Below are 13,244 nucleotides of genomic sequence, written 5' to 3'. Positions count from 1 at the left end.
TTTAAAAGCAATAAAGCTTTTGCTAAACAAATCTCAAGTTTTTAATAGTACATCTTGTTTAAAACACGAGGGAATACTCGTTAGCTGAAGCACTTGAAATTCTATTTGGCATGATCAAGGTAAATTATTCTACAACACCTCCCCACCTTTTTTTTTTTTTTTAATTAATTATATATTTTTGTGAGCTAGCAACGCCAAGCACGGGCGTGCGTATATCTTATTCAATTTAAGTACTTACGAGAATCTTTATAAGCCTGCCATAAAATTGAAATTCTTTAAAGCAGTATTGAAGTAAATTAATCTATGACCTTTTTATTACAAATATTTTGTGCGCCAGCGATACCAAACGTGGGGCTCGCATACATCCGATTCGAATTTATTACTCATCAGGATATCCACCAGTTTGTACTTGTACTACGATGAGCCGCTATGCAAAAAAAAAAAAAAAAAAAAAAAGTCGCGGGTCCCATGGACGGTCCATGGATCGAGCCCACTATATGCCATTGAAAACACTGAATTTTTTGTTGTAACAGACATCCTCACTATATATACGGTGTTATTTATTAATTGATCTTCACTTGATCACCAATTCAAAATTAGGGGAAGCTATACCTGGGTTTCTGACCGATTGTTTAATCCATCTTTCATAAAAGATACCGTTTAGCTTCAAATTATTAATACCATCAAGTGCTTTTTATACTAAGGTTATTCGAAACATTGATCGTTTTTCAAGCTATCAAAGAGAAATTTTAATCGCCAAATAAATATTCAATAATATTAAATAATACTCATTAGATGGCGCCACTTTATCAATATTTCAATGCACCACCCTGTTTCTTTTACCATGTTTTCCAATGGGTTATTTGCATTAATCAAATAAAACCTTGTTCAAATGGTAAATTTCTCCCGAGAAGATGAATTTTACCAACATTTCTGTGTTTCATTATTGTCGTTGTTGATAGTCTTTTATCTTGAAAACCGACCAAACAATTAAGCATCACTTATAAATTTTAATTACTTTTACCCTATCGTAATTGAATAAGATACCGGCCCGGCATGGTCAGGTGGGTTAAGGCGTTCGACTCGTAATTTGAGGGTCGCGGGTTTGCCTTCCCAGGGGTGGAGGCGTTATAATGTTGCGATCAATCCCACTGTTCGTTGGTAAAAGAATAGCCCAAGAGTTTGGGTAATGATGACTAGTCTTCCACTGATAAATTAGGGACGAGTAGCGCAAATAGCACTCGTGTAGCTTTGTGCGAAATTCAAAACAAACCTAACCCAATAGGTCAGAAGAAAGTTCCAGACTTATAACTGACTTTTCCCCATGTCAAAGAAAACTCAGGTAGTATACTGTATAATTAAACCAGCCAGCTAAACAAATATTCTCGAGATAAATGTAAAAGAAAAACTACGTGTTGGTAGATTATAGTATAAGAAATATTATAAACTTACAGTTAAAAATTAACCTGTAGTAAGCCTAAAATAAGAATAGGTAAATTTCAAAAGAGTATTAAAACCCTAAAATAGGCTCTGTATTATATCTACTAAAAATTTCGAAAATAACCTAGAATTACAATTTCCAAAATCACGTTATAATTTAGTGATATTTATTAAGAACTTGTATTATTCTTAAGGTTTCAATGACAAAAGTCTTCGAAATATTAGAAAACTAATAGACCTAAGACTAAGAATTGTTATGCAATGAAGTTAACTGCGATTATATATTTTCATACTCTTAATGTCGTCACTGCTTCTCCTAATTGGGTATTCTTTTTACCCCTCATTGTCTGTGCATTGTCCAACCCAATCTTCGAGTATTTATCGAAAACCTTATTGGACAATGACATAGATTTAACATGTCCTATTTTACACATATCTGATTTTAAATCGCAATGGACAAATTAAGTGGAATGTGAGGGGAAACATATAGAGTTAACTCAATCAACATTGTCACATACAAACATTTCAATCAGTCATCAATAATATAATATAGAAAACATACTTACATATGAGCCTATAAACTGGCTAACTTTCACCGTAAGTTCACCGTAAAAGGGACAATCTGAAAGCTACCTTATCTCCTAGATTCGGCCCAGCATTCGGTTAAAGCGTTCGACTCGTAATCTGAGGGTCGCGGGTTCGAATCCCCATCACGCTAAACATGCTTGCCCTTTCAGCCGTGGGGGGGGGGTGTTATAATGTGACGGTCAATCCTACTATTTGTTGGTAAAAGAGTAGACCAAGAACTGGCGGTAGGTGATGATGACTAGCTGCATTCCCTCTAGTCTTAAACTGTAAAATTAGAGACGGCTAGAGCAAATAGCCCTCGAGTAGCTTTGCATGAAATTCAAAACGAACCAAAACCAAACTCCTTGTTTCTACGTCAGGATATTCAATTAAAACCTACGTTTTAATTTGAATACGACATTTCAAATAATAATAATTAATACTTGTTTATCGGTTTGAATGATGTTAATTCCTTCACGAGTAATTCCACCCGTATTTTAATACATGGTATTTGAAAAGAAACACGTCATATCACTAAAATGTTTTAAATTCGTTTCACTCATAGAATTTCATAATATTTCTTTTAACCACAGTTGTACTTGAAAGTTGTTTACATCTTGACAAACATTATATTTTTACGTATTGCCTTTGGTGCGAAAAATAAAGTTTTGTTTTGCACACAGACATAAAATTTGTGATTAAATACGTGAGAAGCGTATGCCTCTCCCTTATCAACTTGTCCATTACAGATTAAAAATCAAAATCGAGAAATTAGGAGAGAAAAAAAAGCTGGAGTGAATATACAACTTACATGAATTTTGTCACAATTATTTGGCTTAATGGTTTGTAATTCCTCATCAGTCCTTGGCTTCTAACTCACACTGTTACAATTACTTTAACAGGTATTGAAGATTACAAATATATTTGAACTTACTAAATTCTTAATTTGGTTACGTAGCACAATCCTACTGATATAATTAATACCAGTTTATTAAAGATACAGCCTGAACCCAAAATCTTCGTAGCTGTTGGTCAGAAATAATATTCTTTTGTCTATTGCACTAAGTAATAGCATCATATATCACATATCATTTATTGATATATACAGTAGTAGAGTAGTGTTAAAAGCTAATGCTGCATATTGTCAACGAATTAATTCAACAGTGATAGTAATACTGATGTTTAAAAAAAAAGTTGTGCTTGTTATATAAATTTCACAATACAATTTTAGCAAAAGAACAGTGACGGGAATCCAGACTGGTTCTATAAACAGTTGACACAACTAAACCTAAACTCGGCTATTGATGCCAAACTGGGCGAGGCTGTGAAAACATTTGGTGAATTAGAAAAAAAAAAGAGAAAGAGAGAGAAAGGAATATCTAATAACGTAAAGTATGGGAAAATACGCAGTGACGAAACAACGCATTAAAGGAACAACGTCCGAAAACTAGGGCATGTTCACTTTCTCGCGTATGTGCATATGTGATTCATTTCGGCTTTGTCACTTTTGATATATAGGAACTTGTCTTGGTCGGTACATAGGAAACATAATAATTACATGTATTTTATAAATCGTCACACCTGCGAACTGAGATATATTCCTGAGATATTCCTGAGATCTTTCAGTAACTTTTTAACCTCATATTATTTATATCTAATTACATTCAAATATGATTGTCAAATTACGAGTTTCATTTTATAATGAGTTTATTACAGCCTTATAAATAGTTTACTGTGTAAGAAATAGCTCATTATAATAAATACTTGAACACTCAGAAATGAATTATAATGCAATTACAACTTGTTTAAGAACATTTACCAATAGCCTTGTTAATTCTTTTGTCACAGGATAATGCTACATATGTGTTTTGTGTAAAGGCTGAACCTGATGTGAACTAATATGTTTCCAGTTAAAATAAACGTGAACAATTTTGGTTACTTTTTAAAGGAGATGATATTTTGAGCATATTAAGTTTGTTTGTCCTTATAACAAAAGTGCACAATAAGCTTACCTACGCTCTGTCCACCGAGGGGACCAATCACTAGATTTATTTATTTTTTTAAAGTGCATGAACTTACCGCTGGACAACAGAGGACAAGCATTTAAAGACAAAAAACGTCTAAAGAAACGAGTTTAAATTTTCTGGTGTAAACGGTATATCAGTATTCATAAATAAACTATTATTAATATTAGAACAGTTTAATCATATATATGGGATATGAAGATGTTTCAAATAAGTGAATTTACCACATTTATTTTACAGGGCGTCCAGCATATATAAACTAAAGTTGAAACTTGACATAAAAGAATAGCGGTACTGTTTGATAGCCAAGAAACTGTAGAAAAGACTACGAGGCGCTATAACACAAAGGCTATCTGCGCTATCCGTCTCTAATTTAGCACTGTAAGAGTAGAGGGAAGGCAGTTATCGCCACTCACCGCTAACTCTTGGGCTGCTCTTTTACCAACGAATAGTGGGATTGATTGTGACATTATAACGCCCCCACAACTGAAAGGACGAGGGCGTTTGGTGTAACGGGGATTCGAACTCTCGATCCTCAGATGATGAATCGAGTGCTCTAACCAGTTGACCATGCCGGGGTACCCATAAACTGTCCGAAATGCGCGAGAGGTTGTGTATAGACCAAAAAAAAAAAAAACTGTCAAAATAGCAGGAGTTACCTAATGAAGAAGATGTGAGGTAACTTAACATCAAATATTTACGGCTATTTCTTAAACGGATCTGTTCAACTTCAAACTATTTTCACTATGGTTAAGTTACAGCATAACAACAAAGAGGTGGTACAGATTTTACAACACATTTTGTAATATAATATGATATTATTGCGAGTTTCGGATGATGTGTTGTATAGCCACAAAAGGATCTGTAAATTTAGGAATGTAAGAATGACACCTCACTCAAGATGCCAAATTTCATGTACTTTGTAACGGATTTACTCTTATACATATTTGTAATATCTATGCTTGTTTCAGTTTACTATATATTTAGAATTGCATGTGTTGCATATTGTTAAATGTGAATTGCTAAAGAATCGACAATATGTATTTTACAAAAGCACTAACGTATCTTCGAATTTTGTTGCCAACAGAACTTTTCACGACCTCACCCTAAAAGTTTAAAATTCCACGCGCTAAGAGACAGTTTTAATACGAGAATCAACAATATACGATGTGTGAATGTAAATTACTAGTGATTGCCAGTATTATTGCCAACTGAATTTTCAAGAACTTCGCCTAATGAGTATAAAAAGTAGCCGTTGTAGCACGTGTGGAGACAATTTAATATTGTTGGGTCGCTACAGTCAGTATATTATAAATCTCAGATAAATCTTGTGATAAATGCATATTAATAGGAAAACTATAGCTGTCTGCCCAGGAAAATTTGTAGATTTCGAACATTACAAGCCATTTAACTTCAGAGAATGAACTTTGGTCGTTAGTATTTCGATGAAGGCATTGTATAACTTTAGCCGTTAAAAACTTACGTGAGACCAGAGAAGAATAGGGCTAACTAGCTAGCATAGCTGTCAGGAGAAGTGTACTTGTGTATCATTCAACACAGAATTAATTCGTTTTCCGTGTAGGGTCGATAAAAGATTCAGTTTCAGATCGGATAGAAGAGTCAGCATTTTTTGTAAGTTTGTATATCAATTATTTTTTGTAATAACTGTTATTATAAACTGTATTGTTGTTTGTGTATTAAAATATACTTATGTTAAGAAAGGATTGTGTTGGGAAATATAACAAGTTTAATACATATTAACATTTAATTAACTTCTAAATTCAAATTCAAATTTTCGGTTATTTAAAATCGCAATACGTACCATAATAAATCGGAAACTCGTCCAAATTAAATTATTATACGTTACATAATAAATGGGGGGCCCGTCTGGGATAAATTATAATACATAACAGCTTGGACGTAGTTCTGATAAATATTAAGTATGTTCTTGGGTTATTCTTTATAAATAGCTATTAATGCGTATTTGCATCGAAGCAAACACTCTTAAACATTGCATACTGAAACATACAGAGACATTTATTGGCTATACAGATTCCATTTTATACTATAATTAAAAACTTTATGGACTGAATGTGGTTGAGTGATTAGTGTGCTCACACAGTGAATCCAATGGTTAATGAACCGACGTTGCGTTGACACAAAAAACGCGCTCTACACCATAGGGTTGTGGATGTGTTACATGAGTGAGTGCGAAATTTTTGAATATTGTCAGAGAAGAGTAGCCAATAGTTCGAAAGATGCCTTCCCTCTGGTTTGTCTCTTCAAAATTAAGGGCAGCTAATACATATAAATAGCATTTTCCAGCGTTATATTGTTGGTATGGATTAGTAACTATTTGTTAACCTGAAGATGACCTGTGAAGATCGAAACGTTGTTCTGTACTCTATTTTAATTTAAATTTTAATACCCATAACAGTTGTCTTTACTTTTTTACCTTCAAATGAGTTTCTCGCCATCATAATTTCCATAATTTTGCGCAAAAAGAGTATGAAGTAAATAAACGTCAGAACTATTGATGTCACTGTACCTCCATCAATTTGACATCAAGTTATTTTCAAGGAACAAAATTGTAGACACCCTGTATTTCATCTGACCTGTATAAAGGTCAGTGTTCGTCACATCATGCTTGATTTCTCGAAATAGGAGGAATAATAAAAGCCAAAATGCATTTATCCAGTTAGAATAGTTTGATTGCTGTCTGCCCATTATGATTTTAGTAGTGAATGTTGATATAATAAGCCTAAATTAAAGAAGTAGTGTGGGATCACCTATCTTATAGCCATAATGTAAGAAAAATATCGATTCAGGTTTAAATTTAAATCGTTTCTGAATTAAGCGGTTTTCTGTTTTATCACGAACGTTTAAAATAAACATTTAATCAACGAATATTCCAAAATAAAGAAATTGTTACGTATTAGATTTATCTCGGGCGAATCTCCGATTTATTATGTTACGTTTTACAATTTCAAGTAACCAGAAATTTAAGTTGAATTTAGAAATTAACTGAATGTCGAATATGTATCAAATTTATGATATTTACCCACACAGTTCTTTCTTAACACAAATATTTTAATACAGAAAAACAATACAATTTATAATACGGTTATTACAAATAATGATTCATATATAAAAGTTTTACAAATTTACAAACTATATTGAGTCTTCTATCTGGTCTGGAACTTAATACTTTGTTGACTGTTCACGAAGACAGGCGGGAATTTCGCAATACATATTTAATAATATACGTTACATGCATTAAACTGAAACAAACGTGGATATTAAAATAAATGTATAGATGTTTGTGTGTGTTTTCTTATAGCAAAGCCACATCAGGCTATCTGGTATGTCCACTGAGGGGAATCGAACCCTTATTTTAGTGTTGTAAATCCGTAGACTTATCGCTGTACTAGCGGGTGACAAAATTGGTTTGTAATCCACAAATAATTTAGGCACATATAATTTCGCAAATATATGTATGTATTTGAAGCATACGTGATTTTATTCTAACATTTGTGTATAAACGGGTTAATGCTTTTCAAATAATCCAGTTTCTAAACGTTAGCTACATATTGTATAATAAAGAGAGAATACTGATAACACACATATGCAAATAATATTAGAAGTTTGAAAATGTCACTCAATTTAGCACGAAATAAGCCAGCGACTTAATTCAATCATAATCAATAGCTAACTTACGGAACTGCTTTGAGTTGGATTATGTACTGAGAAATATCTGAATAAAGTTTGATTTTATCTTCAATGGTAATTTATAAATAATCACTAATAAAATACTGTTTATACCGGTTTCTCTTGTTAGATCGTACTCTGCTCAATCACGCGTTATTGAACACAGAATAGGCCCTCAGGATCGTTAATTCTATTTTTAGGTAAGTTTCTATAAATTTCACAATACATATAGACCGTCTACTTCCACTTCCTTATTTACTGCGATATATGGTGTTTTTGTAGTGTAGTGACACTAACAGTAAATGTGTTCTTGATTACTGTTATTAAGTCGAAATACACAACAATTATTGTTCGGGCATTTTTCTTTCTTCTTTTAGTGTGTGTGTTAACTTGTAGCAATGCCACATCGGGCTATCTGCTGAGTCCACCGAGGGGAATCGAACCCCTGAATTAAGCGTTGTAAATCCGCAGACTTACCGCTGTATCAGCGGGATACTCTTCTTTTAGTATTGGCAAGGGAACTATATGAAGTAAAGTATTTTTGAAAACGGTGAATTCTGTCGCTGTTTTTAATCTGATGCAAATTTGAACATTTGTTGAATTTTATCAATATTTTTAAACTGTGGTTTAAACTATAAGTTACAACATTTAATTATGTGTTCTGGTATTTCAATTATTAAATTCGAACCATATAGATCTTTATAAATTACATTACAATTTTTATCATTACCTTCCTCCGGTGAGCTCATTTTCTTAAAACGTTAGAATCTGGAGTTCGATTCCCTTCCGTAGATAGTGCTCAGAGATTCTGTTTTGTAGCTTTGTGCTAAAACGGAGACAACGAATCTATCATTACCTTTATCAAACATGTGAAACATATCTTTATATAAAATTAACATGACTTTACTACTACTTATTTTAATGGTTTCGTTTTGAAGCGTACCATACTATGTTTTTGTGGTCTTTAATTTCGACCAGGCCTGCATGGCCAGGTGGTTAAGGCACTCGACTCGTAATCCGAGGATCGCGGGTTCAAATCCCCGTCATACCAAAGATGCTCGCCCTCCCAGCCGTGGGGGCGTTATAATGTGACGGTCAATCCCACTATTCGCTGGTAAAAGAGTATCCCAAGAGTCGGCGGTGGGTGGAGATGAATAGCTGCCTTCTTTCTAGTCTTACACTGCTAAATTAGGGACGGCTAGCGCGGATAGCCCTCATGTAGCTTTGCATGAAATTCAAAAACAAACAAATCTCGAACATGTAGTTTTAGAGAAGTTGGATCTCTAACTTTCCTCTGTCCATGATTTATTCCCAGATTTTAACTCTGATCTGCCATCTACTCTTTAAATCCTGTCTGTGGCCAAATGTCTTTGTAAATCTCAACCTACGACGTTCGATTCAATTGCAGAGTACAAGAAAACTGAAACTTGATGTGCATAAATATGTAATTTATATTTTATACGTTTTAGTGCAATTTATGCCAATATTATTACCTATCTTATTTATAATTAAATATTTGATCTCTAATTTGGTTTTATGCTCTCTGTAATATATAAAAAAAAGAAAAATCAATTTGAAACTCAACTTAACTCATTTTGTACATGTTTCAGTTGTTAAAAATTTCGACATTCAAGTTTCTTGACTATGGCTTAAACACCAAAATATACATCCCGAGATTATTTATAGTTTCAGATAGCATTCAAATTATTATTAAACCTCGAGGGGTAAACTACAGATATACAAGTCAATTTATGTTGAAAAACGTGAAAAAACTGGGAAGCTTTTCTACTTGATAATTACTAATATTAAGTTGTTAAAACTTAAGAAATATTACCAGTGACGCTACGAAATTGTAAGACAAACAGCGGCGTGATGATGAAAAAAGCTGTTCAACTATTTTACTTGATAAGTTACAGAAACAGTGCTTTACAAAATACTCTATTCTTTTGAATAGACTAGTGTACTCACCTTTAGCCTCAGTCAGTCACTTAGCATTTTGTAATCTCAACTTTTCAATTTCAGATTCTGTGAAAGCCACAAAATAAAACAACAAAAATAATATCCACAGGCCAATGTTCTGGTTAGTCACATTAATACGGTAGCATTTCCGTTAACACGTGATATTTGAGTCTGTGTGTAAGGTGAGGAGTTGTACTTATCCATAAGGCGGATTCGGGGAGGTGGTGGTTGCAATTGCCTTTCAACTGAAAGAGAGAACATTAATTAAAAATTGGATGACCTATTGAAAAAAATACGTTTTCTACTTTATCACTAGGGCAGCAGCAACATCAATCGTTTCATATAAACCTAATATTTTATAATTTTTTCTTTCAGCAAGTGTTTGCTCAGTCATTAAAATTTGTTGTTGTTACTCAATATTTATTTAAAAAAATTCGTTGATATTATTTTATATTTATTATAGATATTAGAATTAGTGTATTTTATATTATATATGTATCTCTTCTATTTGTGTATTGCTGAAACTGGATTTAATAAATAGCAATAAGTTGCATTTTACTGATTTATGAAATTCAGTTCTGAGGACCACCTTCCTAGAAAAATTGCCCTGGGCGCCTTAAGTCTTTAATATAGCCATACTTATCCAATTATCAGTAGTAAACATGGTAAATATATGGCAGATTCTTGACGGTTCTCAATTTGTGGTTCGCGGGTTCCCTTCAGGTTTTTCATAGAAAAGTTGCATAATCGGGGAGAGGAGGTAACAGTATAGTGTATAGATTTCACTGTAGTTGGCAATGTGCAGACATACCATGTGTTTTCTACCCTCTCATTTTAATTTAGAATATTTCAAATTTTGTGTTTGTTCTAAGCCTACGTAATTATCCTATGACGCATGCTCAAGAAAATCGTAAAGTTGATTTCATTCGTTCTTTCTCATTCTGTAACGGTAACACATGTCCTGCCAATGTGTGTGTGGGTTTAATACTGCACTTTGTGCAAAAATTTTGAGAGCCAACGTCGTTCAGTGACAGGCCAGATGATACCATGAAATTAAGGTCTCACCTATATTTGAATGAAAATGATCACTCACGTACCTAATGTTAGTCATTATGGGCAAACTCGACGTCTTTCATTAAGTAAGAAACATTAGTTTTAAAACACTCGTGTATCAGATCGTGGGTGCATTGATTAGTGGGAATACATTTTGGGTAAGGACGATAGTCTAACCAACTTACGAATGCAGTGAAAGTAGACTGATCGGCATCCATAATTGTTTTTGAATTTTGCGCAAAGCTACTCGAGAGCTATCTGCGCTAGCCGTCCCTAATTTAGCAGTGTAATACTAGAGGGAAGGCAGCTAGTCATCACCATTCACCGCCAATTCTTGGGCTACTCTTTTATCAACGAATAGTGGGATTGACCGCACATTATAACGCCCCAGGGCTGAAAAGGCAAGCATGTTTGGCGCGACGGGGCGGCATTCGTAAGCAAAACCACACACGCTGTTTTGTGTCTTTGGTCAATAGATCTTGTTTTCATAGTGTGTTACACGCTCAGTCTATTTAGTTGCTAGCGTTAAATTACTTTTAGCTAGGTTATTATCATTTCATAATGCATCCTACCAGTCCTTTCATTAAATATATCCAATACTCTTTGAGAAAATCATTTTATCCTAAAAATACCACAGCGGAATAAAAACACAACTCGGGTGAGCAGCAAACAAACAACAGAACTACTGTGGTAAAAATATAGAGTAATGCATCGGTAATGATGAAAGAGACATGGAAGGAAAAGTGGTATGAATGTAATAATATTTATAACTTGAACATTTCTCATTTTATATAATTAAATATTTACTTGATAAACGTAAAGATGGGAGATTATAAATATTGATTCAGTTATCAATTGTTGAGCAGTTTATGGTAGTTTCGACCCCAACAGTTTAAGCATTCTTTTTGATTTGTAAGATATTTAGATAATACAATTGAACTTTTGTTTTAAAAACTGACTGTGTTTCATACTATTCTTTTCTGTTATACTTATTGTCCCCTTCCTCAGCAGTAAATCTGAGGACCTATAATGCTAAAAAGCGGGATTTTATACCAGTAGTGGTCAAAGCACAGATTGTGTTATTGGCGTTTAACAAGCAGTTTAGGGTTTTAGTATATAACTTAGTAACTAGAGTTTTTAAGTAACATATAGAACACCACGAAGTTTTTCTATTAAGCTTTTCAATGATGTAAAAAACAACAACAAACGAATGTAGTGATTAGGTAGGAGTTACAGTTCACGTTCAAGTAATCCTGGATTTGCTATATTAGGAAACATGAAAACTAGTTGGAATAATAAACGGGGTCATTAGATAAAGAATTAGTGAACAACCGTGAGGAAACCAACACAAGAGCCAGGCACGCCTAAAGTACGAAGGTTTATAAAAATACGATTAAAAATTTAAACATGAAAATAAATACCTACTAAATATACCCTCGTAGGATCATAGAATTAATTCCTACCAAACTTTAGAATGATAGGGGGCTTGGAGAAGGGAAAATATTTATGGAAAAGATTTCAAACACTTTAAAATGATTAGCTTTGGTTTCACTAAATTACAAACAAGAACAGCATATAATATTGTGTAAGCAGGGAAGGTGGAAGTTTAATACTGATTTTCTGTTATACAACACTACATGTCAATGTTAAGTGAATGAATTAGAATTACTCCAACGTCGCCAATCTATTGTTTGCACTACATTATTAACCTTCTATATTTAGGACGTTCAAACGACAACAACATACTATGGCATACTTCCCCACTACCTTCAGTGGCTCAGCTGTGTGTTCGAGAACTCGCACCTCTAAAAACCGAGTTTTGATATTCGTGGTGGGTACAGCACAGATAGTCCATTATGGAACTCTGCGCTGAAGAAAAATAAGAAAAACATATACTATGATACGTACTTCAGGCGTCTCAATTAATTTATCGTTTTAATTGTTATATTATACAATTAGCTCTAGCTCAAATATTTAAATTGAGCTCCAGAATAACGGTATATACTGCTGTTTCTCATAGTTGTCATAATTAACACGACGATGATCTCACTCACTGAAAGAGGTTAAATTCGATCGGATATAATACAGTTTGGTACCATCTCACTCACTTAAAGAGGTTATATTCGATCGGATATAATACAGTTTGGTACCATCTCACTTGGTGAAAGAGGTTAAATTCGATAGGATATAATACAGTTTGGTACCATCTCACTTGGTGAAAGAGGTTAAATTCGATAGGATATAATACAGTTTGGTACCATCTCACTTGGTGAAAGAAGTTAAATTCGATAGGATATAATACAGTTTGGTACTATCTCACTTGGTGAAAGAGGTTAAATTCGACAGAATATAATACTGATTTTGTGTATCGATTACGTATATTTATCTTGAAATATATTATTTTTAGGTGATATATTATTCAGTTATTTTTCTCACTTACTTAAAGAGATTAGTTTTTGGAGAGAAACGGTCACGCTTCAGTGGACTAGGTTC

This window comes from Tachypleus tridentatus, chromosome 13 (genome assembly GCF_004210375.1).
Source record: "Tachypleus tridentatus isolate NWPU-2018 chromosome 13, ASM421037v1, whole genome shotgun sequence".
NCBI lineage: Eukaryota > Metazoa > Arthropoda > Merostomata > Xiphosura > Limulidae > Tachypleus > Tachypleus tridentatus.
The sequence above is the reverse complement of the archived record's forward strand: the minus strand, read 5'-3'. Positions refer to the sequence as shown.